Source organism: Haliotis cracherodii, unplaced genomic scaffold, assembly GCF_022045235.1.
Source record: "Haliotis cracherodii isolate W230 unplaced genomic scaffold, xgHalCrac1.p SCAF_15, whole genome shotgun sequence".
In the NCBI taxonomy this organism is placed as follows: domain Eukaryota; kingdom Metazoa; phylum Mollusca; class Gastropoda; order Lepetellida; family Haliotidae; genus Haliotis; species Haliotis cracherodii.
Window position 1 is genome coordinate 13,342,134 of NW_027266270.1, and position 25,396 is coordinate 13,367,529.

General features: G+C 37.9%; 1 protein-coding gene across 1 annotated transcript in view; it reads left to right on the top strand.

Moving 5' to 3' along the window:
* Positions 1-12,232: 12,232 nt before the first annotated feature.
* LOC139461536 (uncharacterized) overlaps positions 12,233-25,396 on the top strand; it is a 29,319-nt gene continuing 16,155 nt past the window's right edge. Inside the window, exon 1 of the mRNA XM_071243020.1 lies at positions 12,233-12,298. The gene's annotated coding sequence lies outside the window, so the exon portion shown is untranslated. The remainder of the gene's footprint in view (positions 12,299-25,396) is intronic.

A 25,396-nucleotide genomic window follows, 5' to 3' on the forward strand; every position in this document is an offset into this window, starting at 1 on the left:
TGTGCTGGTCGAGGCGATCGCATCGTCAGGTTGGGTGACTTTGTTGACAGCGTTTCATCGTACACAGAATGAATCCATGGGGGTTCCCAATCACGAATAAATACAGAAGCGTTGTTTCTCATCATTTAGACCCTTTAAGTTTGACCCTCGCTACAACCCACCACACAGCACAAAACAAAGAAAAGCACATCCAAACTATCGTATTACATCGAATCGACCCGTGTCCAGACTACAGTGACAGTCTATAGAAATCTATAAATTGAGCTTGGTATCTATTTGACACATCTTTACTGTCACCACAACCGACGTTCACGTCGAGCATGCTGAGTATACATACGTTGATGTCACCTCTCGCTTTGAGGAACAATTTCATTCCGTGATACAGCTGGTTGTTGTATGGCTTTCAGTGTAAATATGAAGTCACAGGTTCTAAATATAATTGTGTATTTATAGAGGTTATCACGCTTGTGTGTTTGGGGATGGTAAATATCCTGCATTAGGAATAAACATAATGTAACATAATTCTTTAATTCTGTTCTTTAAAATCGCTTTCCCTCTCTCACAAACATTACCGAAACATTGCGAGTTTTCCTGGCTTGCGCGCATTAATATTTATTACGTCACAGGGTAAGTGATGTGTCAGTCGGACAGTGACAGTAGCCAATATAGTTCTAACTGAAATCTCTTTCTTATACAGTGGCGAAGCAACAAATACGCAAAACAACAGTTGTTTTTAATTGCTTTTCGCGGCAATCCATCGGTCTGTCCGCTAGAGTAACTGCCCTTTGTCAAAGGGAAGCTACTCTAACCCTAGTCTATGAGACGTCACGGCCACTGTCAGACGTTGTTGACAGTCGGTCTGTCCTGTTATAACGTTAGGAAGTATAGTCAGATGTACACACAGCGACAAAACGAAACAAGGTAACAATTCAAACATATTTCGGCCAAATCCAACTATTTTAATTTGTGGAGAAAGTTTCAAGCCGCAAAGGTCTACAAGCACAGATCTGGCTACTGATCCCGCTTGCATTTGGCTAGGCCTCGTGCCCTCGCAAATTGTTTCGAAATTTATGTCTCCAAAGTTGCCAAAACTTATAAAATGCCTTAGCTACGTCACAGTTAGACACTGATTTTCAGTATATTAGACTGTTCTTTTGAAAATGATAGCAATTATCCTGGTTAATTCTATCTCGATCGCAGAATGACGGGGTCGACGCCATGATTGTTTATAAACAGTGAAAGTAGTCCTACTTGACCTTTGATATTTGCATCTCTATCCGCATATGACCCCAACGGATATCGTTTTTATCCGTTGGCTTTATCCTGCCGAGAAACCTACCGATTATATGATAAAAGTCTTTATCCTTTTAGGTAAAAAATAGTGCTATAAGCAATTATAAGAATTGGCTGACACTTTGTGTGAGTTCAAGCTCCGACGTCCATACTGTTTGGCCCTCATTCTATGAAGTTCATACTCCACACAAAGTGAAAGTCAATTAATAAATGGGTGCGGGGTTAAACAACAAACACACACATACCCTCAACCGTGACCAATTTTCTTTGACTAGTTACAGTGTACTGTTGTTTAATTGGGTTCAAAACTGACAACTGTGTTTCATATGATATTACATTTTTGCAATCAAAATCAAAACTTCAAGTGAGTGAGTGAGTTTGGTTTTACGCCGCTTTTAGCAATAGTCCAGTAATATCATGGCGGGGGACACCAGAAATGGGCTTCACACATTGTACCCATGTCGGGATTCGAACCCGGGTCTTCGGCGTGACGAGCGAACGCTTTAACCACTAGGCTACCCGACCGCCCCCAAAACTTCAAGTAGTGAGTGACTATGGTTTTACGCTGCTTTTCACAATATTCCAGCAATATCACGGCGGGGGACACCAGAAATGGGTTTCACACATGGTATCCATGCATGGGATCGAATCTAGGCCTTCGGCGTGACGAGAGAATGGTAGAACCACTAGGCTAAGTTTGAGTGTGTAAAGAAAAATATATATCGTCATGATCTATTTACCATTCATTTTCAGTGAAAACAGTGTTGACTTTGACGAGCCAATGAGTGATTACTGGCATATGGACCTTTCCTAACCCTGAATCCCCAGGGAATTTTTATAGTATTCTAATCCAAACTCGGGGGCACTGGAGGGGCAGTCGTCCAAGGCGCCACAATTCGCTGTGCAAAGTTGCCTCCCTTAGGCATGAGAGTGTCCTGTGAATGTGGTTTTGAATCCCGCTTTGCCTTGATTATGTTTCTAGGATTGTCAGCACCATCCCGTGCACGTGGGCTTCTAATTATAAGACCTGCATCGCTTCGGGCTTTCCTCCCACATCACGCTGATGTGCAATACTGCTCACAGTGGCGTTAAACCAATCTTACGCACTCACTAATCAAAACTCCGATGAAATCAGAACTACTCTGACTGTTTCTGCTTGCCTCTTTTCACAACCCAGCACATTAAAGACGATTGCATACTAAGAGAGACAGTTGTTTCCAGTTTCCGGTATACAGTCCTCTCTGGAGGTTTTGCTTGTCTGGTTTTAACAATGAAATAAAGGAGTATATTGTCATTCATCGGGGCATTGAAAACATTTCTAAATTTGACGCATCAGTTACAAAATTATCTTCCATGCAATTCCCTTTTAAACTTGTACTATATGTTCCTGTGGTACCCTTTTTCAGGGTAACAAGTGACTTGCCTTTGCATGTGTTTGTGACGGGTGCTCCCGGTGTGGCAGGACACGCTCACATTTTCGCGAGCACTTGGTATCATCACTATTTGATAGTGTTTCATCAACACATGCTGAAGATATAGTCGGAATCGTACAGTCGACACTGCGTTTGGCAGAGATTTCTTATGACTATGGAAATGATTTTGTCGCTTTTATTAATTATATTTATGGAAAACTAATATTCGTTTGTCACTTTTATTTATGTACCTTGGGTGTGTGTGTATACTGTTGTACTATACCTTTAGTTTATTATTGTTGGCAGTCATCAGTGTCTGTTGGTATTTGCTCTGTTCGAAACAATCTACGTGCATTCCTCGAGAACTATAAACACATATTACAGGTTTATGGCCTTAAATGAGTATTTTTTACATTTGGTATTCTTCAGATGTTATTGAATAGCATGTGGGGGCACGGGTGGCCCAGTCGTCCAAGGAGCCGCGATTCGCTGTGCAGAGTTGTGTCCCTTGGGCACGCCAGAAACCTATGATTGCGGGTTCGAATCCCGGTTCGCCCCGATTATGTTTCTAGGTTTGTCAGCACCATACCCGTGCTCGTGGTTTTCATCGAAGTGGTAAACGTCTGAGACCTGCATCACTTCAGGCTTTCCTCCCACATTAAGCTGACACGGAAATAAACTAATAATAATATTAATAATAATAAAAATAACAGGAATATTGTTACCCCAAATCACTCACTCACTCACTCACTCACTCACTCACTATTGAATAGCATGTATAATGTGTAATATGAACATTTGGTTACATCGGGATGCGTCAATTCCTGTTTAAGATCACTTGACAGGTTCGACCTCTGCAACAACTTGTATCAACACCGCCTTCATCAATTCTTTTTTCTCTCGTATGTCTCACTGTTCTGTAGTATTACATGTAGCTCGTATCAGTACTTAAATCACCTCGTCATACCAAAAGACGTTACAAGATAGTACACGCCCTGTCTCCCAGCAGTATCTTGTGATAAAACAAGGACTGGCCGGCTCGGATTCAGTATAGTATGTCTGTATGGGATATCTATGTTAAACTGTGGTACATTTCAGAGGGCTAGCTCTGCAAAACCGGCACATGTTTGAACTAGTACACGCAGCAGCACACACATGTGCATGCACGCCGATATGTGTAATAATCGAGAACGCCACTTTTACCCATTCCGATACACTTCACCTCACCTCAGTCCTGATACCAGTAAAGAAGACAGAATACACCCTCACAGCTACCTTAGGTCAGGGTCTTAAGTGAGTGAGTGAGTGAGTTAATGCTTTCCGTCACATCGTTAATATTTCAGCCATATCGTGACGAGAAGTTATACATTTTTAATACATATATTTAAACTAAATAAAACCTGTCATCGAAGGACAGTAAAATTACTAGAATATCACAGATTAATGTTTAAAACTAGCATATAACCATAAAAAGATATCACTAAATGAAACAAATGTACAATATTAAAAAGGGCTACAGATCGCCAGCAGCTGAAGGTAGATCACCATGCTAGGATCCATGGTGACATACTCAGGGTCTGAAGGGACCAGTTTTTTTACTATATTTAATGTCTGATTTAAAGGTGTGGTGGTGTAATTGTTTAAAGGTCTGGTGGTGTGATTGTGTGGTGTTGCTAGTACGTTGCTCTTAGATGTTATCGTACAAAATGACACAAAAAGCATACTCCTTCGAGTGAGTGAGTGAGTGAGTTGGGTTTAACGCCGCTTTTAAGAGTATTCCAATTAGATCACGGCGTGTCAGCTTAATGTGGAAGGAAAGCCCGAAGTGATGCAGGTCTTAGACGTTTACCACCTCGGTGAATCCCACGAGCACGGGTATGGTGCTGACAAACCTAGAAACATAATCGGGGCGAACCGGGATTCGAACCCACAATCATAGGTTTCTGGCGTGCCCAAGGGACGCAACTCTGCACAGCGAATCGCGGCGCCTTAGACGACTGGGCCACCCGTGCCCCCTCATACTCCTTGGACTAAACGGATACCCTCAAAGACGTGTCAGAATGAGGATGCATGTACTCTACACAGTTATAAAACATCCATGGCAGAGTTCACGAAGAAGGGACAGGACTATGGATCATGATATATGGCCTGGTGGACTCTGCTTTGAACAACATCTTTCTTTCACAACGCGATCATGAGGGCTTTAGGTCGGAGGACATTGGGCGTAGGAGGCAAAATAAAGGTGCAAAATACTTGAATGGATCACTGAAAATCAGTTTTGAGACCAGGGGTTCGCGAAAAGGGTGAGCATGTCCTGCCCCACGGGTAGCACCCGCCACTCTCACAATTTGCATCGAAATACGTAGCCTGGCACCGTGCAGCAGTACTCCTGTATTGTGAGGGCGTGGCTTGTGAACAAACCAGGTAATCAAGTGATGGACCAGAAGATCCAGTGACACAATACCGATGAATTAGGGATTATAATTATAAGAGGCGACTAACGGGATCGGGTGGCTAGGCTCACTGACTTGGTTGATGCATGTCATCGCATCATAGTTGCGTAGATCGATGCTCATGATATCAATCACTGATTGTCTGGTCCAGATTCGATTATTTACAGACCGCCGTCATATAGCTGGAATATTGCTGAGTGCGGCGTTAAACAACCAACCAACCAACAGAAGGGATTAGTCTCAAACAACCAAACAAACATTTGAGTCAGGCGCAGTATTTGTCTCTCCAAGGACAACATGTTCATAAATGCACCTTTTACTTTATGGAAAGACATAAACGATAGCGCACGAACATGACATATACATGGGTCACACCATCACGAAATATATTCAGATTATATATATATATTTTTTTTGTAATACTTTTTTTATTCAGGGTTCAGGATACTTTGTACATGATATAGTGCATATTGATACATTGACTGTTTGCACATCATTTGTAATGTGAGATTGATATTACTAGCGATAATAAATGATTTAATACATAATATATATGTATCACATGATGGAGTCCCCTTTTTTTATCATAAAAACAACAGCCATTCACACTTCTCATACAAACACCATTTACACGCTTTCACACAAGGACGCCACAAGCACTCTCATACACACACACACACATGCATTATATTCTCAAAGAGAGATCTCAAATCTCAAGTCAGTGGTTCCAATTGAATGATACGAAAATGTAGACACTAACACATGGGCATACCATAATATAGGCATGAACACATACATATACATATCCTAAAATTCAAAAAGGTTATGGTACATCATCCAGTCTTTGTTAAATTCCAAACCTCTGTTTGTGGACAAAAAACGTCTTTTCTCTATCTTATAGCGAAGTTTGAGTTCATTCTTTAAAAACTGTATATCTGGTAGTATATTTTGAACTCTACATCTGTAGATAAAGTATGTTGTGAACAGGATGATAAAATCAAACACTTTATCAGTAATAAGATTTTTTTTAAAGCCAAAAATAATATATTCTGCTGAAAGATTTAGATTATGAATGTGTCCACATTTGTCATTTATCCAGATCATAAACTGTTTCCAAAAATTCTGTACAATATCACACTCCCACAAGAGATGGACGATCGTCTCTCTTTCATCACTGCAAAAAGTACATCGATCACTGTCAACATTCTTGATATAAAATAGAAAAGAGTTGGTTGTAAGTATCCTATGAGTTATCCTGAACTGAAACCACCGAAGCTTTGTATCTTTGGTTATTTTGAAAGGTTTTATAAAAATGGATTTCCAGTTTAATTCACCAAAATTAAATTCCCATTTCTGTCTGGCTTTCCAACTAACCAAAGGTCCCAAAAGTGTATAGTAGGCATGTTTGGAAACTTTCTTTAATGAGAAAAGTTTAGTCAATAATAAACTGTAATCTAAAGGATTAATGGTGTTCTCCATTTTTATGTTTGCCTTCTTAATATAGTTTGAAACTGCACAAACTATACTATTAAACTGCATGATTGGCAGTGTGAACTCATGTTTTCTACAAAAGTCATTGTATGACAAAAAACAACCATTTATATCTAATAAATCGCAAATTCTATACACTCTTGCATCAACCCACTGTTTCCAAAAAACAGTTTGTTTGTCAATCTTGATATCTGGATTATAAAATAGAGGTTCGCTTACCAGTGCATCAAAGGTGTCAATTGTAGCCTTATTAGAGAGTTCATAAAAAGCCTCCAAACAGTCTTTCCAAAAAGGATTGAGAGTTTGATTACTCAATTTCTGGATAAAAGAGGACCCGTATTTGTGCATAGTGGATAATTTTGGATGACAAGACATCAACAACACCTTCCAGTTGGTCTGATAGTCTTCAGACAACACCTCTTGATCCAAGAGATTTTCTGAGATTTGACATACTTAAAAAATCAACCATTCCCACACCTCCATCTGCAGAGCATTTGCATATCACTTGACGTTTAATTCTATCTGGTTTATTATTCCATAAAAATGAAAACAGTAACTTGTTCAACTCCTTCATAAACTGCTCTGAAGGATTGGGCAACGATAAGAAAAAATAATTCAATTTAGAAACTAATAATGCCTTAATAACTGCTATCTTTCCTAGAGGAGTAATAATTCTTTTCATCCACTTTTTAATGATTTGTTCAATTTCATAAAGTTTCCTTCTATAATTCAAATCTTCAATTAAATCAAGATCTGTGGAGAAAACAATTCCCAAAACTCTAAAAGTTGCTGGATTCCATTTAATATTCAATTCAGGTATATACCTTACATCACTATTCTTTCTACTCCCTATCCAAATAACTTCGGACTTATCATAATTTATTTTTAAACCTGAAATATTAGCAAACTGTTTTAAAGTATGAATTGTTTCTTCGAATGAGGTTCTGCTTCCATCCAAAATGAATTCAGTATCATCAGCATACTGTTCTATGATATTTTCTTTACCATTAATACATAATCCTTTGATATTTTTATTTTTCTTAACTAATATTGCCAGTATCTCGGCACATAAAAGATAAATATAGGGACTGAGGGGGTCCCCTTGACGACATCCCCTCTGTATATCAAACCAAGCGGATGTTCTTCCATTCACAGTTACACATGACTGTATGTTGGTGTACAAGACATTTATCCATTTTCTGATGTTACATCCAAACCCAAAAAAAGAAAGACATTTTTGTGTAAAGGACCATGCAACAGAGTCAAAAGCCTTTTCGAAATCAACTAATAAAAGCATCCCTGGAATCTTATGTTTTTCAGTATAAAATAAAATGTCATATAATAACCTGGTATTATCACCAATGTATCTATTAGCTATGAAACCAGTTTGTTCAGAATGAATCAAATTTGGAAGAACAGTTTTTATTCTTTCTGCAATACATGAAGAAACTAACTTATATGAAACATTAAGAAGAGAGATTGGTCTCCAATTTTTTAGGAATTTTTTCGGTCTGTTCTCTATTGGTAGGCAGATAATAATTCCTTGTTTTTGAGTTACAGATAACTCCCCCTTATTAAAGCCTAAATTGATGGATCTGAGCAAAAAATACCCAATGTCTTTCCAGAAAAATTTTAAAAACTCTGCAGAAAAACCATCCGATCCTGGACTTTTGTTATTTTTCATGGATTTCAAAGACTTCAGTAGCTCTTCGTAGGTCAGAGGATTTTCCAAGGTATCGGACATAGTCTTGTCTAGAGTAGGAATATCAATATCACCTTCGTTTAGTAATCTTTCTACGTCAAAATTAACAATATCATTTTCCTGTGAATTATATAAATTTTGATAAAACATCTGTGTTTCTTTTAGAATTTACTTATGATCTATCAAGATTTCACCGTTAGGTCTCTCAATTTGGATCATTGTCTTACTGACAAAATTCCTGTTTTCAAGGCCACAAAAATATTTCGAAATTTTCTCTCCCTCTTCTATCCATTTAGATCTGGATCTTATGTAAACACCTTCCATTTTAATTCTTCTTAGTTCTTCTAGTTCTTTTCTTTTTTGCTCCAAAAGACAGTGGTCAATGTCAATGTTATGTTCTATGTTTTCAATAGTTTCTGTCAACTCCTTTTCCTTCTTAAGTCTCTCTTTCTTTTTAAATGTAGCATAAGATATTGTTTTCCCTCTAATTTCCATCAGTAATACTTCTAAAAATAATTGATCATCAATGAGTAACTGTATATCAGAGTTTGGCAACTTATCAAGATTTTGCTTGTCATAAACTGGAACTGCATACTGCTTTTTAACATCTGATATTACTGAGTGTACTACATTTATGTATGCCGGATCACTCAGCAGAGAATTATTAAATTTCCAATAAGTGTTGGTAGCTTTTTGCTGACCCAACTGAAAGCATAAATCTATCAGTGAATGGTCTGTCCTATAGCCAGCATTAATCTTAACTCTACAAACTGACAAGTACAAATTTTCAGAAATAAGAAAAAAGTCTAATCTGGCTTCTTCCTTCTCCATGTGAACTGTTTTACGTCTGGTTTTTCTTCACGCCACACATCAATGAGCTTCAACTCCCCCATTAATTCTAATACTTGCTGTCTTGCTAGAGGGTTATTTACATGTGCATAACTATGAGTATCGTCTGAAGGATTTAGCACTAAATTCCAATCCCCAACTATCACTACCGATTTATTGTTAAATGATTTTATTAAGAAGTAGCTTATAAAACTCTGGATCATCACTATTGGGTCCATACAAGTTAGCTATTGTCATCCTTACACCTTCAACTGTCATATCTAGAACCAACAAATTCCCTTTCATGTCCTTGAACACATTATGTATCTTGTAATCAAAATTATTGTTGATCATAATAGCTACTCCCCTAGAGTTTCCGCTGAAGGAATTAAATATACAGTTAAATCCCCATTCTGCTCGAATAAATTTCTCACAGTTCTCCACAAAATGTAGCATATAGAGAGCATGTTGTCTAGATTTGAGAAAATTAAAAACATCTTTTCTTTTCTTAGATTCATTAAGGCCCCAACAATTCATAGAACCAATACTGAAGTTTCCATACATTATCATGATACTAATACACACAAAAGGTCTGACTTAAAAATGCACTCTGATCCAGTAATGAAATAATTCCTGTATGGAATGTATACATATGGAATAAATGCAATGCAAAAAGGAAATACAATGTTGCACAAAAAGTTTTCAAATACTGGAACGGCAGTTTTCATTGGGATGCCTTCAAATACCCTTAGATCTAATACACAATAATTCTGCATCATAAACACATTCACACAACATCCGTCAGACAAGACAAATAAAACAACAAAGAACACGAAATAATACTTCAGGTATGGTATCTCTCCTCCAAAGATCATGACACTACGACCGCCACGCTACCAGTTGCAAACTCAACACATCCTAATAAACTGAAGACGACCTCTCATTGAGAATAAAGAGACACAAATACTCACTGGGAAGAAAATGACAACAAACCTAAAACAGTAAACAGAGTGAAAAGTTAACGTGTCACATGTTTGTGTCACGTGATTTAAACTGAACCCTCCAATATATTGCTCGTGGAAAGGTATTTAAGTTCAAACGACTGCTGTTATTATGCAAGTCAGCATGTTGCAATCAATTAAACAGAACATCATACATTTACTGCCCCTAATATAAACACATCAGTCTTCTTTACAGTCACGAAAAGTGTCGTAAACAAATACAGATAAACAGCTGCTAGAGGTAACATGATATGTCACATGATAGGTCACGTGGACATTCAACATCATTCCCCACGTGGTGGCGATGCTACACACACATATTTATCCAAGACAGTATATATTTTGCATAGAAAATTACATTTTTTCTAAAAATATCAGTAATATATAAATCTTATGTCTGATATGTTGGTAGGTCTTGGTGTTTTGTGTAGATGTCACATGACCAAACAGTTACGTAGTGCAGCACCGTGGTAAAAACCACAAAGATCTTAGACTTATAGTAATTAGCCTATTATATATGACAAACAGTAAAAATGCATTTTTGCCAAATAATGACGACTGACCTGTCAAAGGGCGTACAGAAGCGAGCTTTGGTCCAAAAACCTTACAAATCCGTCCAAATGAATACTTTATCAAATCCAGCCGACAACACACCATGTCGAATATACACCACGAACAAAAGGCACTTTGAGCTAAAATCCAGAATGAACTCCAGAATGACAAGGTTGACAGCTCCGTTTCTGCTTTCAGGATATATATAGATATAATCCTTGGAATGTTAAACGTTTATATTTTAATAAACACATCTGGGAATCACTCGATCCTGTAGGCTCAATATATAGAAAACACAAACTGGGTTGTCAGGCAGTCCAAACAAACAGAAAATTAGCATGTCCTGCTTTTCAAAACAAAGTTTGTGATGGTAGATTTGAGTTGTTAGAATAACACACTTGGGACACATCCCCACAACTGGTCACCCACACGCCTTAATTTAGGCTGCACTGCCTACTACACACTATAACCGTTGTTACACGTTCGCACATTCAGTCGAAAACGGGGGTTTCATTCAAATCCAGTGTTTTCCAGGCCATCTGAGTTGATTTTCGATACTGTAATGACACACTTGTCCCTCTCTCCAGTACTCGGGTCTGGTATCGGTGCTCCTTGCGAAGCGGGTAAGCTTTAGCTTCAAGTTTAGCCCTGCGCTGCTTTAATTCTGGAGGTAAATCCGTTCTGAAGACTAATTTTTCCTTCGTCAAATCTTTCAGGAACTTGAAACGTGTCTGCATAACAAGGTCTCTATCTTGTTGACAAACGAATTTGATAATAACCGGGTCTGGGCTCTGTATCTTTTTGTGCTGAGCGGGCAAACGATGAATATTCACAAATTTCATATTCCTCACAGTTTCAGAATCTATTTGTAGTATCCGCACAAAAATATCCTTCGCAGCATCTGTAAGGTCTTCTGTGGAATCAGGCATTCCATATATGAGAATATTAGCTTTTCGTGAGTATATCTCTGACAACAGGACTTTCCGTTTCATGTTTTCAAGTTCTTTCGCCATGTCGTCTATCAGTGCCGTTTTCGTCTCGCACGTGTTGATTCGCTCCGAATTGAATTCCACACTTTTCTCGAGGTCAACCACCCTTGCAGTTATTCCATCGATTTTAGCACATATTTCCACTGTTTGTCTACCAATAACCTCAGTTATGAAGGCACGCATGTCCTCGTCAGCCCCAGAATCTTGCGCAAATTCTCGCGCCGTGGAACTTTCAAGCTCGACCTCGGGGGACGCCATGTTGCTATTCTTGGTGTTGGTAGGTGGTGAAGTTTTCTTCACATTTCCGCTCGAAGAATCTTCGATATACCTATCCATCGTGGTGTTGTTTGATGCTTTGGTTGAACTACCACCCCTTGGAGGGTTTTTACGGGATGCTGACGACATTTTTTGATTGAGATGGATGGGATTGGTAGCAGAGGCCTATCTTTCACGTCACATCTGCTCGTGCGCCATACCGGAAGTCCTATATATATATATTTGTTGCCCTGTATTCTGGCATACTGGTGCGCTCCTCATTGAAGCCGCCCACGGCCGTGCTCCGCGCCTGCATCACGAGGTATGTATTTATGTATATGTGTCGTTTGATGGATGTATATGTGCGGTGTATGTTAAGTATGAGTACGCGCCTCCGTGTGGCTGAAAAGTAGCTTCACGTAGGTATGTGTCCCTGTGCCACATTTTTTATTCTGTTTTAACTGAATAGTTTATGATTGATACGTTTTATAGTGTCTCGTAGGCCATATTTGGCCGGAGGTTATATTTTACCGTTTTGTATACATCCTATCACGAAGTGTATGTAACATGTGACACTTTAATAAACAATTCTCTCTCTCTCTTAAGTAGTAGTTAGCACCTCCTCTCCCAAACAATCACATACAAACGTCGATCAAATGGATAGCGCGTAGTTTTGGCTTAAGTCACTTGGACATTGTTTAGCTTCATAAACTGTTCATAAGAAACATGTCAGACAGCTTTGACATCATTGATGACTAAGTCTTATGAGATGATGTAAACATTAGGGGAAATGAGCTCAATTAAATACAGAAACAGAGGGTCTAAAATTGCCACAGTGTTAGGCCCGAAAGTCTATTTAGGATTTAAATTGTGATTAAGGAAGTAGAGGGTAGAGAGAGAACAAGATAACAAATCTTAACAAATCCTACCTGCCAAACAAGTCCTAGTTCGTTCGTGTCCGTAAAATCGTGATGAACGCATAGTGTGTTCGATGAAGGAAATACAGCCCTTCAGATCTTTGTTTACTGAATACACCTGGACCTATGTTCAGTGATATAATTTATTAAGATATTGAAGCTACATGGCCGCCCATAGTTTCGAGGAAATGTCCTGGCTACACTTCATGGTTTCGTGCTCAACAAATATATATTAATGTAGAAGAAGAAGATGTACAGATGCCTCGACAGCAGTTTTCACACATGAATGAGTTCGACCTTGGCAGTCAACTATACAGGTAAACATGGCTATTAATACTCATGTGTATCAGGTTGCCCTAACCTCGCCGTCGTATCTGTACACAAAACAAGAGCATAGTCTAAACTAGGCTACATATGCATTTCTTCAGCCGTTTCATTAGGCCTTTTCGCTGTCACAGCATGCTGCGTAGGTCTGTACAGCACAATGTATACAAGGTATTCAGATATCCAGAAACTCGTTTATCCGGACAACATTTTAGAAAAAGCAATTGTCCGGATAAGCGAGGTTCGACTGTATAGCGCGTGATACATGACAAAACAAATGTGTTAGGACCTGATTCGCAATTGCTGAAGGGATACCAATGGACCCTGATGATAATACATTGGTTGCTTATAATTATTATTAAACATATTGTATTGTCCAAAAAGACAAAGGGATTGGGCACAAGTGCAGCACTTATTACCGCCTTCTCCATATATACAGTTATACATAATATTGCATAATGAAAATGAACAATTTACAGTTGAAGCATCACATTGTTGAAACATAGTGCGCAATATAAATTTATATACAGTGCTCATATGAAGGATATGTACAATGTGCTGGAAAGTGAAGACAGTGTGCATCTCATACATATGCTAATATTATACATGTACATGTTAGTATTGTATATAGATTTAACAATATTAATGATTAACAGTTTGGAAACAATAATATGCTAGCTACTGAATCTGTTAGTCGTTTCTATAAATTTGTGTACAGACAAGAATATTTTTGTATTCAGGAAAACATCTAAGTTTGGATCACCAAAAAGAATACTATGTAGAGTTTTTTGTCCTCCAAGATTATCGATAGCTGTCAGTAATGTCTCCCTAATATCATCATATGAGGTACATTCGAAGAAGAAATGGAATTAATTTTCACAAGGAGCTCCGCATTTACAGGAAATAGTATCAGATAAATTAACACGAAACAGGTTGGAATTTAGTGTGTTACAATTGTGTCTCAATCTAGTGTGCAATATGTTTTTAGATCTCTCACCGCAATTATAGTGCATAGGTGGTGATGTAGGCTGCTCAGATGCGACAGCTTAAAATAAGATATTGACGGACTATCCCTGATTCCTGATGATAGATTATTCCATTGGCCTAATGTATCTATAATATAAGACCTTTTAAACGTAGATGTCCGTGCAAATGGAACTACAAAATCATGGCGGTTTCTGAGATTATAATTGACCTTCTGTGACACAGCTGGTGGTATAAGATAAGTTACATATGAAGGACATTGCTTATTTATTATTTTATGCATAGTTACAAGTTTGTTGACGTTTCTTCTATACGCTTATATATATGTATCCACGTCCGACACACACCTAGAACAAGTACACTTATTTGAATATTACTAATATTACATTAATGTTACTGACCAGCCAGTTAGAGTTTATATCTTTGCGCTTAATCATGATCAGCAACATTAAGCCTTTCGCGTATATTACAACTTTGTAAGTTAACTTTCCTTTCCAGAAATACCACAGAATGGTGAAAGAGATGAACTTCTACCCCAAGAGATGTGTCATTGACTAAAATCTGCTTTGTTAATTTGATTTCAAGTGATAGCCTTCATCTGGAAGGAATTTATATTTGTATTATTTCAATTTTTCTTTTCATAAATATCACTCTGAATTTTGGGTTTTGAAATAGCATGTCGCAGAAATAACTCCTGTTGGACCCTTAGACTTGCAAGAATACTCTAATCATTGGCCGAAACATGCCCCATTTGTGCTTCTTGCTTTGTCAGACCAAACCCATACTGTTGAATTTCTCAAAAGCTTTAAAGGGTTAAAGCTATTTTTGGAAGTATAAATGGGTTGATTTGGTGACTACCACAGAAGTAGCAAATGGAGTTATGTCCGATGAAATTCTCTTTTTTGACTTGTGCCAAACGTTTCCGTGTTTTTCGGGTTTAACAACTAGCTTGCCTTTGCATTTGTTTGTCATATGGGGGGTCATATGAGCCTTGATGGCAAAGGTATCAACATATGTGAGAACAAAGAAACGTGAACCCAATATTTCAAATGTTGGAAAAAAGGAGAAAAACAGTACAGTCACGGTCTAGTGACCGTACCGTTTCCCTCTCGCTTAATTGTCTGGCTTCCGTCACGTTTCGGCAAAGTCCGGTGGTCGTCGTTGTCCAGTGTCTTTATATTCATTGTTAGATAATTGGTGACCCGTAAATTTGGTGTCCTCTCATCTGTCAGACATCCCACTTGTTATACACTTTTAGTAATGGTTGATTCATTACTAATACCATGCCTGTTACCTACGGTTTAGGTGGACTCAGCCCTTTCTTCACCCATTTGTCAGCCAGTAAGGAAAGAATACCACAAACTGTTACTCATATGTTTATTTACAGCACTAACAATTCAAATGACATGAGTCATATCAACAAAATTAAATCAATGTCAGCACTAAAACACGCATATCAAGTATGCAAGGTATTGATTTGACATATTTATCTCATACCTTGAGGTAGCAAACATGTATGAGATAAATATGTCAAATCAATACCTTGCATACTTGATATGCGTGTTTTAGTGCTGACATTGATTTAATTTTGTTGATATGACTCATGTCATTTGAATTGTTAGTGCTGTAAATAAACATATGAGTAACAGTTTGTGGTGTTCTTTCCTTACTGGCTGACAAATGGGTGAAGAAAGGGCTGAGTCCACCTAAACCGTAGGTAACAGGCATGGTATTAGTAATGAATCAACCATTACTAAAAGTGTATAACAAGTGGGATGTCTGACAGATGAGAGGACACCAAATTTACGGGTCACCAATTATCTAACAATGAATATAAAGACACTGGACAACGACGACCACCGGACTTTGCCGAAACGTGACGGAAGCCAGACAATTAAGCGAGAGGGAAACGGTACGGTCACTAGACCGTGACTGTACTGTTTTTCTCCTTTTTTCCAACATTTGAAATATTGGGTTCACGTTTCTTTGTTCTCACATATGTTGATACCTTTGCCATCAAGGCTCATATGACCCCCCATATGACAAACAAATGCAAAGGCAAGCTAGTTGTTAAACCCGAAAAACACGGAAACGTTTGGCACAAGTCAAAAAAGAGAATTTCATCGGACATAACTCCATTTGCTACTTCTGTGGTAGTCACCAAATCAACCCATTTATACTTCCAAAAATAGCTTTAACCCTTTAAAGCTTTTGAGAAATTCAACAGTATGGGTTTGGTCTGACAAAGCAAGAAGCACAAATGGGGCATGTTTCGGCCAATGATTAGAGTATTCTTGCAAGTCTAAGGGTCCAACAGGAGTTATTTCTGCGACATGCTATTTCAAAACCCAAAATTCAGAGTGATATTTATGAAAAGAAAAATTGAAATAATACAAATATAAATTCCTTCCAGATGAAGGCTATCACTTGAAATCAAATTAACAAAGCAGATTTTAGTCAATGACACATCTCTTGGGGTAGAAGTTCATCTCTTTCACCATTCTGTGGTATTTCTGGAAAGGAAAGTTAACTTACAAAGTTGTAATATACGCGAAAGGCTTAATGTTGCTGATGGTCTAAGAAAATGTATCATCTACGTAGATGAAAGTAACATTGACGTCGCGATCGATTGAACTATAATCTACATAGATGATGCTTGGCTGACTTTTATATGCCAGTTAGAGTAGGCTGGTGGCAATGTATCCTGCATAATACAATAGTATGCCTTTATGTGGTTTAAAAGACATCGGTGACGAATGCCAATATTTGTGTTTTTTTGTGTTAATAAAACAAGACGTAAATTGTTGACTCATGTCTTGATTAACAAAAGTTCTGTTCTGTTAGAGCACCTCACTTCTAATTGACGTATTTATCATATATAATGGCTGCATTATTTAGTAAATATAATATTTAAATTCGTGCTTGGTTTGTTGTGAATGAGAATGTCCGGCAAATGATTCTCATGTAACAGTTCTCTTAACTGACCAAACAACAATGTGATTATCCTCTTCTCCATCTACTGGATAGAATATGCTCAGTTTCTTTTGTAACGCAAGGGTAGTAAAGATGTCATCTGCTTCAGTGTAACAAGTAATCGTTTTGTCTGTTTGCAAATACGGAAGATGTACAGCTATATGCATTTACCAAGGGTACAAATCTACGTTTGTACATAACTTCATAAAACATTGATGCATGAACATTTCCCTTGGAATTAAACTAACTGAACAGAATAAGCTGTGGATAAAATGATGTTCATGAAATCATCTTCATATAATTACTTAACATTTGTTGTGTGTTCATGTAGTCTATGACACAGTATCATAAACGATCATATAGTTCATATAATTTAAGTATCTTAACAGACAACTTGCAATTGTTAAATAAGGTACGGCGATACTAATGGCAAATCTTCCCCGATCTGTCTTGTGCATGTGGAGACCCATTTGAAGATACTAAACTTTATGCTCGAATGTATATTATTTCCAATTTTTAGAACTGATGCTTACTTTAATCATGATTTTACAATTGGTGACATTCTTTAATGTATATATGACACTTTTAGGATTTCCTATGTTAGTTATCTTATATTTATAAACACTAGGAGATTTGTGATTAAATAAGTCTTCATTACATTTAAATTATTTTTGATACTAATATCTAAATTATTTTGATACTAATATAGCAACAAAATCATTCTGGTTTCGATATGAAAAGAATAGTACATTATATTACCATACGATAATACAATAACACGTTGTCGTATCCATATCTGACTCCGAGACACGTATTATTGATATATCATATTCTATCATTACGGGCTATAACTACAATTTTGAAAATACCGGTCATGGTTTGTTTCATCCGAGGTTGTAATCTATCCCAGTAAGCAGATGTGCCTTGTGATAACATTGTCTCAATTTAAATAATGATAAATAAGACAATTTCATTATTGGACAGAGACAAGAGAACTATTTAAAAAATATTTACGTCATGGGGGCTCCTCAAATTTGAAAGGATAAAGGATGAAACATTTCATTTTGTTCTGAGGTAGTTTATAAATTAATTGTTACTGTGAATTGAACTGTAGGCTTGACCGCCTTTCTACGGATAAAATACATGTCTATCTGATACGAATATGCATCAATATAAAAGGAATTATATCAAACTAACACTTCTCTGCAATGTGATTGTAGTCGTCTATGGGAATTTCGGGTGAACGACCTGTGCTCACTTAATATATGGATATAGTTGAAACTGCAATCGGGATCTGCCAATGGTGCTGTGCTATGTTCAAATTTTGGTGTGTATGTGCGCGCGTGTATGTGTGTTTGTAACCTTGTAAATTTTAAAAAGGAACACGAGATTGAATAACTCTACAAAAACACTGGGATATAATAATGATCTGTTGAGTTCATGCTGTGATACAAATCCACTGTAACAACTTACATAAACCCCGATAGCACAGATGCTGACATGGATTACTCTCCCTATATTTGGCTAAAATGTTTGGGTTTTTTGTCCTTATGACAATATATGTGATGTATATTAATTATCTTGGAAACAAAATCCAGTAAAATACCTCTTGTTCCAAATTATTTTACCCTTCACAACGCCTGACTGATTATTTATATGTCCGTGTCCTACATTCATAACTACAACATAGACTTAAAACCTAAACAATATCTGTGGTATTATTTCAAATTGCTTCAGTTTAACTTTATGCACACATATAACTTGACGATTTTTCATAAGTTGACATGTATCATGGTGACATGGAGTTCATACCGAAATAATCTTCCAGATATGATTTTGTTTCTTAAATGCGTGTTACACGAATATGTAGTGGTAGAAACATCTGCACACAAGTTGCACGTCAAGGTCTTTGCAGCGGGTGTTATTCTTTAACCAAGGACTGTCTCCTTGTGTATTGTCTTCAATGTAAACACAAGAGATCTATCTATTGTGGCCCGATTACCCGAAGCTTGTAAATTATAGTGACGTAGTCGTCTTGCTTCATAGTACAAACAGAATGCTAACAGTAAAATGAGATAAAATGGCGCTCCTATTATATTTTGGTCAGACTGATCATGGTCAGTAAGTCCACAGCAAGGCTATTCCTTCCACCACATGTCTCTCATTGCCTTGATGGTTACATAACTTCCTGACCTCCATGAGCGGGACAGAGGCTGCTGTTACCATTTGGCCACAATCAGTGAATCATAGTCATTGGTACAACGAGAAACAAAGGATCAGCAAGCTTTCATTATGTCAGCCATGTGTTTCATCAGTTTTCCCCACAACTTGGAGTACATAACACAACCCTGATAAACCAAGTTATTTTACAGTAACCGTCTAGTGGAACCAGAATGTGTCTACAGACTTGAGGCAGAAGTGAACGTTCGCGTTTGGGGTCGTGATAATGTTCCTTCAATTTGAATTGACAATGTGAAAACAAAAACTGTTTGAGCATATACACGATTATTGATACCAAGAATGTGCCTGCCTGATTGACATAAATGACGACATGAACATGACATAAAACACATAACGAGTATCCATGGCCATTGGGACTTTTGAACACCTGTCTGTAATAACCTATTCAGTTTGTCCTATTTATTGATAATGACGAATTTCACATCAACAATATGTTGAATTGGTTTTAAAATCCTTATTATATTATACTCAGATTAGACGTATCCTTGCAGATATAAGTCAACCATTACCACAGGATGGAATCCATCAAATAATCCATACAATCAGCGGGCGTATGGTGAAATTGCTATTTCAACACATTTAGATTGGCGTCTGCATGGAGTTAAGCATGGTCTTGGTATCCCATACAGTGGCACACGCTCTGTTCAAGAAGTCAGCAATAGTTTATTGAAAGGTGGTTGGCTTAGATAGGACATTGCTCTCTCAAGTAACGAGTGGAGAGGTGATCATATGAACTTTGAGGGTGGAGTTGTATTAGCCGTTCAACAGGTTGAGCGACCACAAGATGCTGAAATGCTTGGAATTTATTTTAAATAAATTAGAAGTTATGACTCACCCCGGTATTGAAAGACTTAATGACTCAGTCATAACTTATGTATGGGCTGTTGTTGGGGCTCAGGCGCAAACACGTACAAACATCATTGTTGCACAAAAGCAGTTTGCTGAAACGTAGAGGATGCTATTTCGTCACCTGTTGATCCACCTTCGGCCAACAACCCATATCAAGATGCTCTACAGTATGCTGGTGGTAAAGTAGACTATGTTTTGGGGACAGGTCTGTATATGACACCGAGTAACATGGAACTTAAGATGTTCGAGTGGTAGGTTATAATAATAAAAATGTAATTACTACTGATAAACAAACACTAGGTATCAATTCAGATATTAACACCGTCTTAATAACTCACCCAAGCACAGATGAGGCAGGAATAGTCAAACCACAGCCATCTGCTGTACTTACTTACTTACTTTGGAGATTTAACGTGCGCTTTCCGACTTTTGCGTATTTCGCACACGGGCCAGGCCAGGCCATTTAATGTGTTTCCGAAAGGAGCGAAAGTGGTGTGTGCAACCCAAGAGGGGGCTTTAGGGGTTGCTTATATAGAATTTGGGAATTTTGAGATTTGGAATAGATGCCGATGGGGTTGGGGAGGAGAACTAAGGGAGCTGGGTATGGTGAATGTTCGTTTGTTTATGTGATTTGGATTTGGTAGATTATTGTGTTTTTAGATTAGTTTAATTAGTTCCGTTTTGATTAAGAATACGCCTAAGGCTTTGAAGTTTTCTAGTTTATTTTGTGGGTTTAGTATTGCTTCTAGAGTTTGCATTGAGTGTGGTTTGTAATGCGGTTCGATGTGTTAGGTAGTGTGTGCAGTGGATGAGTGCGTGTTCTGGGGTTTCTAGTTGTTTGCAGTGTGGGCAGTTTACCTGTAGTGTCTTTTTTTAATTTTTTTAGGTGGTTATTTAGGTTGGTGTGTCCTGTTTGGAGTTTAGTGATTACTCTGTCGATTTTTTTTGATGGATGGATAATTTTTGGTTTGGTCAGTGGTTTGCTGAGTATTTTATTGATTTGGCTATTTGAGTTTAAATATAGGTTATGCCATTTTTTTGTGATTTTTTGCTTGTTTACATTTTTTATTTCTGATTTTGAGATGGGTAAGTTTAAGCTTATTTCTTGGATTTTGAGGGATAGTTTAGCTGCCTTATCGGCGTTTTCATTACCGTATATTCCTACGTGGGCGGGTATCCACAAGAAGGTAATTTGTTTGCCTGCCTTAGTTAGGTCGTTGGAGCTTTTAAGTATTTGATTTATTAATTTAGGTCGGTTTTTGGTATTTTTGTTTTGGAGGGCTTGCAGTCCACTTAGGGAGTCGGTAAGAAGAAGAAGAAGAAGAAGAAAATTATTTTATTAAAGTGTCAAATGCTGCAGTACTAAATATATGGACATATAAACATTTCATTAAAAAAACAGCACCCGGACAGTTGGCCTACGAGACACTAATTACATAATGGTACATTTAAAATATATATAAAAAAAAAAGGAAAAATTAGTTGCAACTTTGTATATTACTACACCCACACCCACACCCACACCCACACCCACACCCACACACACATCCGCATTAAAATCCCGCTCAAAGCATTCAAACAGGTAAGCATACAAACAGGTAAGCATACAGGACGCTCACAGCAATCTCATACAGGACACTCACAGCAGTCTCATACAGAACACTCACAGCAATCTCATACAGAACACTCACAGCAATCTCATTCAGAACACTCACAACAATTTCACACAGAACACTCACAACAATCTCATTCAGAACACTCGCAGCAATCTCATACAAAACACTCACGGCAATCTCATACATGTCATACATCTATACACATATGCGTCCATATACACACAACTTAATTCATCAATCGTGTATACTCACCTACATGTATAACCAGCATACATACTAACATACCAACCTACATACATACCTACATACATACCTACATACATACCTATATCCATCAAACATAAATCAATATGTATTATACATACACAGGTCCATCCATACCTAAGTCCGTTCAAACACATCACAATCCAAATATACTAACACACATCCATACCTATATCCATTCAAACACGCCTCAATCCAAATATACTAATACACATACAACATACATCCATACCTTTATCAATCCATACACATATCGATCCATATATACATACACACATACAACCATACCTATATCCATCCATTCACTCCTCAGTCCATATATACATACACACATACAACCATACAGGTGTCGTACTGAATACAGTATGAACATACATTAAATACAACAGATGATATAAATTAGAGGCACTGTGTACTAACGTACATAAACACACACGCCTACACACCTACGTGCATATATAAGACAATGCATAACATTATGGATGGGATAAAAAGTAATTAAAATAAAAGCTAACAATTAATATAAAGTTTACGGCGCCTGTACATTCTGTAGACAAGGGAGGCTAGGGATTTACTTATACATGTACTATTCATTAGATAACAGGTCTGTTGCAGTGGAGAAAAGGTTGGGAAGGAGGGCTCCAAGGAGGTAATATAATTCCATAAATCATATCTTAAATCAGAATAAAAGGTACATTCAGTTAGAAAGTGGATTTCATCTTCGATTGCTTTAGAGTCACACATTTTACATATCCTTTCTTCCAAGGGGACAGTCGGTCGTGAAAATCTACCGGTCTCTATTTCAAGAGGTAAAGTTCCTGTACGTATTTTGGCGAGTGTACTTCGATAAGATCGGTCCATTATAAGTTGAACATATGGTTCAGTGTTAAGCGAGCCCTCAAAGAGTCTATATGTTCTAAGTTTGTTACCGTTTATAAGCCCTCGATCGTTCCACAGCTGACGTAGCCAGTCGTGGTAATCATTGGATATAAGCCAAGTCTTTATGTAGTCCATGTCAGGGGGTGTTAAATTAAATATATCTAAAATAGGTAGTTGCCACGACTTGATAAGTGTAAAAACCTTATTAGTCCATGATTTACGATAATTACGTGACCATAGATGGACTTTACTACTCACTCGAGTGTTGTCACAGTTTTGTAGACGATACCATAGTTGGATAATTTCTAACTTTTGCTTGGTATAAGGCGAAGTCCAACCCATATCCCCTCGAACTGACAAGTTTGGTGACTTACAGCCCACTCCGAGAAAGAATCTACATGCTCGATTTTGTACAGCATTGATACAACTGAACTGACGTGTGCCCCACACAGCAGCAGTATGAGAGAATCGGTTGCACAAGGTTTTCATATAACTTATTAAATACATCGTAAGCCATTCCTCCACTAGCTTTGAATTTACACACAATCACACCTAAGGCACGATGAGCAGACTTGCCTATTTCCTTGGCTGTGAAATTAAGATCTAGGTGTTCATGAAACCAAACACCAAGATATTTATATGCATGAGTATAACACACTTCATTTTCACCGATAGTGAAAGTAACACCTGATATACTGGAACCTCTTGGCCGGAAATGGACAACTTGTGTTTTCTTCAAATTAACAGACATACGCCATTTAGTACACCAGGTATTTACACAATTTAACATCTTCTGTAGACAACTTTCGTCGGGTGCAATTAAGGCAATGTCGTCTGCATACAACAGAACACTTAGTTGATAATTACTTATAATAATCCCACAATTCAGACAGTTGATTTCATCCACAAGATCGTTGATATACACAGAAAAGAGTGTAGGGGAAAGCACACACCTTTGGCGCACACCAGAGTAGAGTGGAAATAGGTTTGTGTACCTATTATTGACACTGACTCTAGACCACGTTGAGGCGTACATTGAATTCACAGCTCTTAGAAAGTTTCCTTTAATTCCGAGTTTGTTGAGCTTGTACCATAAGCAATCACGGTTAACTTTATCAAAGGCCTTTGAAATATCGATAAAACAAACAAATGTTGATTTTTTGGAGATTTTTCTATTTTCGATTGTTGAATGAAGACTGTAGATATGTTCCTGGGTGCTACGTTTACTTCGGAATCCGTTTTGTTCCTGTGCTAGAATATCGTTATGCTCTAACCATCTGCTGAGGCGAGTGTTGAGAATATCCGAGTAGATTTTACAAGGTATGGAGATTAAGGAAATTCCTCTATAACCAAGCGGATCACGGGGGTCACAGTCAGGTTTTCTGATTGGCTTAATGTCACTAGTTGACCAGATATCAGGGCAAGTTGAGTTGTTAAAGCAGAAGGAGAATACCTTGAAAAGCAATTCTATGCAAGTTTTATTCTTCAGAGCCTCTGCAGGCAGATGATCTGGGCCAGCAGCCTTACCACATGTCGCACGTGCAACAGCGCGCTCGACCTCGGCGAACGTGATGGGTGAATCTAGGTCACTAGTGTCGTACGTCACCTCCTGTGTAAGATTGTTGTTGTTGAGCTCGGCCTTGACCTTGTTCAGGTGATCAGCGTCGAAGCGAGTTGAAGGCGTGTCTTTGAAGAGGGCTGAGTAGTCTTGTTCCCATCTATGAAGCACTGACGAACGATCGGTGAGGACTGCACCATCCTGCTCTATTTCCCAGGGAATATTTTTGACACGATCTTCTGCGATTCCTATCTTTCCGATAGTTTTCCAGAAGGAACGAGAGTCTTTGTTATTGTGTTTATCTAATAAACGTTGATGTTCGCATTGTTGATAGTTCCGTTTATGTTTTCGTAGGGATTTGTCGAATAGTTTCCTGCGGGTGATGTAATATTGCTTCAGGTTTTTACGTCGATGGGTTTTACACGACAGCCACAGTGTTTCGGCAACACACACCTCGTCCCACTTGTTTTGAAGTTTCTCACACCAGTAAGGTTTGTAAAACGACTTTGACTTCTTATTTGTTGGTTGTCTGAACGTACAGGTGGTAGATACTTTGTCCAGTTCGAAGCTCATAAATGTAAGAAAATCGGAGTATGCCTTATTTGCATCACTGCTAGTTGAAAGTTCATGCTCAATTTTAGAGATAGTTTCAATCACCTTGGGTCGAATATCTTCACTTTATAGGAATGATGAATTGAGTTTTTCTCGGCGGTATTGTTTCACTATAGCTATAGGATCGGAAGTAGTATCTGTGCTGTTGGTCTGTTCACTGGGTTCAACCGGGAGCTTATTAGGATTTTTGTTGTGGTGGTTTT